The 4,754-nt window shown below is 37.3% G+C and overlaps 1 protein-coding gene across 10 annotated transcripts in view; it reads right to left on the bottom strand.

Moving 5' to 3' along the window:
- Abi2 (abl interactor 2) overlaps nt 1–4,754 on the bottom strand; it is a 142,622-nt gene that overhangs the window by 69,650 nt on the left and 68,218 nt on the right. The window lies entirely within an intron of this gene.

Raw genomic sequence — 4,754 nt, 5'->3', positions numbered from 1 at the left:
AAATGCCCTTATCCACTGACCATCTCCCCAGCCACCATTCTTTCTTTTCTTTTTTTTTTTTTTTGGTCTTTTTGAGATAGGGTCTCCCTGAAGCCCCAGCTGGCTATGTAGACCTTACTATGTAGACCAGACTAGCCTTGAACTCACAGAGCTCCGCCTGCCTCTGCCTCCTACCCCATCTTTGTTAACGGTTAAATCAAAAGAACAATGTTATGACATATGAAAATTACATACAATTCAAATGGGAGCTGCCATAAATTTTATTGAAATATACTGCCTACATGCTGTTTATAGCTACTTTAAACTACGGCAGCACAGGTAACTAGTCACAATAAAAAACTTAGGGCCTGTGAAAGTTAAAATATTTACATTAGCCTTTTTACAGAACGTCTACCAACCACTGTGTTAAATCATGCTAGTTGTTCCCTCTCCACTAAGAGTCAGCCTAATAGAACATCAAGAAAGCAGCAGAGAGAAGTCTGGTAATGTTTTCTTTAAAGATCTATCAGTATAATCTCTATTATTGCGTAAACACTTCACGTTTTAAGGGGGGGTGAGCTAAAATGCAAATGCTAAGATGAGTGACAAGGACTGAAGACGTAAACCAGGGCTACGGCCCTTGCCTATCATGTATAAGACCCTGGATTCAATCCTCAGCATCCTTACCACCCTCCAAAAAAGTCAATTGACAAAAAACCTTAAATTTGCTTCAGCAAGCTGCTTAGATCTTATAATACAATGTTAATCAAGTATTTCATCAATTTTCTCACATAGACAAAATTTAGTACAAAGGACAATATATTTTGTTTCATTTTGGTTTGGTGTTTTGAGACAGGGTGTCACTATGTAGCCCTGGCTAGCCAGGAACTTGCTATAGACTGGCCTGGAACTTACAGAAATCCTCCTGCCTCTGCCTCCCTAGAAAATACATATACTTACAGTCTTCTATTATTTGCCAACAACAGATAAATTTCTCAGGCAATTAAAACACTAACGCAGCACTTTTACATTACAAATCACAATTTATTAGTCTGTAAGCAACAACTACTTCAAATGAAATATCACAGAAGACTGCAAGTACATAAGTACTGTTCCTTAATCATGCTATGTAAAAAAGTGCATAAATGAAGAATGTGCTACCTACATACAATTCAATATACACCTCCCATACATGCACCCCACCACATGACCCTGTGCACTGCAATCAAGACTTGCACTAAAATCTCTTACCGTTCCTGGCTCAGACAGCATGAAGAATTACTTTTTTCCCCCTGACACTTCCACAGTAACAAGTCCTCAGCCCTCTCTCAATTTCCTCTTTCTCAAAGTAGGTAACAGCAATGAGAAGACTAAGTATCCTGATGGTGTTACATGTGAATAAACCTGAAAGCTAATGTTTATCTTTCTGCACTAACTTACAAAGTGAACTTGAAACAAAGTCAAAGTACTGCATTTGTTTACATCAAGAGTGTTGCAAAGCAACAGAATCCACTCATAATTAATAAATAAACGAAGCAAAAAACTGACCAAGGTAGAAACCTTATCATCTTAAGTTTTTTTTTTTTTTTTTGGCCTTTTTGAGACAGGGTCTCCCTGTAGCCCCAGCTGTCCTGGAACTCACTATGTAGACCAGCTTGGCCTTGAACTCACAGAGATCCGCCTGCCTCTGCCTCCCGAATGCTGGGATTAAAGGCATGTGCCACCACAAAAAAGTCTTTGAACTTTTTCTGCCCATGTTATATAAATTATAAGAGTTGCTTTCTTTGGAAATACTTGAGAGAACTTAAACAGAAAACAAGTTTGAAGCTAGGCATGGTGGAACGCACCTGTAATCCCAGCACTTGGGAGACAGACTCAAGAGAATGAGGATTCAAGGCCAGCCTGTTAGACAGCAAATTTGAAGAAACCCTGGACTACATGATACCCTGCCTCAAAATAACCAAAACAAAAGGAACACCAGAAAAAAAAAAAAAAAAAAGTTTGTTAAAGTTTACTTCATTATTAACTTCAGAGAAATGCAAGTTTGAATAATTTGATGAGTCGTTCTACATCATTAAATAATGGGCTAGAGAAATTACTCATAACTTCTTACACAAGTGTATTTTAAAACAGACAACAAAAAAAAATATGGCACTGGGGCTGGAGAGATGGCTCAGCAGTTAAGAACACTGATTGTTCTTACAGAAGACACAGGTTTGAATCCCAGAACCCACATGGCAGCTAACAACAGTCCGTAACTCCAGTTCTAGGGGATCTGACAGCTGCTTCTGTCATCCAAGGGCATTGCACAACACAGGTACACTTACCAACGTGCAGGCAATGCACGAATACACATTAAAAAATAATTTTAAAAATATGGCACTAATGGATTTTTTTCAGATTGATATAAGAAAATTTATCAGAAGGTAATCTTCTTTAAGTTTTTATTTTCTCTCCTAAGGTTTTAAAAACATACAACTTATTCAGAAATTAAACCCTAAGAATGTAGTCCTAACAACAGCATTCTAAATCTATAATAAACTGAAACCAACCGATATTTTGGCTATTGTATACACCATGGGATATAAAGAAGTGCCTGGGTAAACATAACCTACAGCACTTCCCCACCCTGGGAAAATCAAAAGTACCTCATGTTGGTAAATGTCTTCTTGAGGGCAACACTACCCTGGTTGAAAACCAAAGACCTGGAAGCTTTTTTAAAGCTTTCTCTTGTAAGTCAGGTGTGGTAATCCAGGTCTATCATCCCAGCACTTGGGAAGTAGAGGTATGATGATCAAGAACTCAAGGACTAGTGAATTCAAAGTCAGCCGGGGCTACATGTCTCAAAAAACTAAAATGCAAGAAATACAACAAAGACCTCTTGTAGAAAACGCAAGCATATTCAAATTAGAATAGTATAAATACCACCAACCTATACCTATCACCTACCCTCAACATTCATCAACTTAAAAGGTATTCAATAAAATTTGTATATGGTATTTTAAATATTACATGCGGCTACTATGCTTTTCCTAAATCAAATGCACAGCTTTCGGGAATTACTTACTACCTTTACCTTCATAACATTCCTTGACATTACAATGCTAAAACTCAGTAAGTTCAATCTTTGGAAGTACAGATTCCACAGTGATATCTGGGAAAGAATTTTAACAGCAACAAAAAAATTCAATTTATACCAGAATTCTAAAGTTACCAATTATATAACAATAAACACATTCTTATCTAGAAAGGGCCTCAATAACAGCACTCCCCTGTAGCAAGTAAAAATATGTGCTCAGCTAGCAAAAACAGTAGGCAAAAGTAATGCAAGAGCACTATGTTAATACTACTACTGTCCGCTACAGAGCCTGTTAACCAAAGACGCACCAAGGAATACCAAAACTGTGCAGGACTCGAGGATTTACTCTCCCACAGTTCCTCACTAATGAATCTTTCCATCCTTCTCACCACTACTGCCAAGCTGCTCTTGCATGCCTGAGGCTCCCCCAAGACACTTCAGCCACACTGTGCCAAACCAGGTTCCTTTAGCTTTGAGGTAACCATATTGACTCCCATGGCTCTTTCACAAACCTGAGCCCCATTCCCACATGTCCCTCATGAACCCAAGCACATGCTCAGGCCCCAGCAGATGACAGAAAGGCACTATATAAAATACTTTGTTTTAGTTTTATCCATGCACTGTTTTTTCCCATTACCACAGATAATTGAGAGTTGGCTGTACTGGATAGCTACCTCAGTTAGCTGCCCATCAGTGTGGGGAAATATCTGCAATCAAACAGTTACAGTTAACTAAAATGAGTAATTTTATGTCTAATATTTCAACTAAGCATTTACTTATTCAAATTATAAATATGCTCCAAAATTATCATTTTCCATGAAACAAATCAGTTACTTAAAAACTTAATAGAGAGCCAGTTAGATGACTCAGCAGGTAAAGAGTACCTGCCACCAACACCAAAAACCTAAGTTTGATTCCCAGGATCACATGACAGAAGTACAGAACCAACACCCACAAACGGTCTTCTCCTCCACATGTGCGCCTACACACACACACACAATCTAAATAAATATAAATAAATGAGTGAATAAATATTTTAAAATAAACAAGGGGTAATTTTCACTATTTTATAAAGAAATATAAAAATATACAGGAAATTAAGAAGTAATTATACAATCTACTTTATAAGTATAATCATATTTCATAATCTTAAGTGGTATTCTTTAAAAACTGATCTTCTACATAACTATATATAGTTTTAAATAATTATCCTGTTGAGTTTTTCAAGGTTCTACTGCCCTTCAGAACCTAGATTTAGAAGATTACTTCTAGTTTTACATTACATCAGAGTCATCCTTTTACATGTCCCTAACCTGAAACCTGAACAGTCCTACTCAGTTCCTGGATAGGGCTGCCTTTGCCCTCCCTCTCTCTGGTTTGTTTGTCTGTCTGCTTTTTTTTGCTTTCCAGTACTGGAGACTGAACCCAGGGCATGCTAGGCAAGTGCTCTAACATTAAAGCTGCATCTCAAGCTTCATATTGTCCTTCTAATACCAAGAAGTGTTTGATACTATAAATTCCTAATACGTTTTAATTTTTACAAAAACTTTATTGAGAATTCCATATATACATATAAGGTGTTTTGATCAAATCCATGCCCACTCCATACCCTCCAACATTTCCCTCTCTGAAGCAGTAACCCTAAAACCTTTTAAGGATTAGATACAAGCTCCCAAATACTTTTGACATTTTTGGC

This window comes from Nannospalax galili, unplaced genomic scaffold (genome assembly GCF_000622305.1).
Source record: "Nannospalax galili isolate Female #2095 unplaced genomic scaffold, S.galili_v1.0 scaffold281, whole genome shotgun sequence".
Taxonomy (NCBI): Eukaryota; Metazoa; Chordata; class Mammalia; order Rodentia; family Spalacidae; genus Nannospalax; species Nannospalax galili.
The sequence above is the reverse complement of the archived record's forward strand: the minus strand, read 5'-3'. Positions and strand labels throughout refer to the sequence as shown.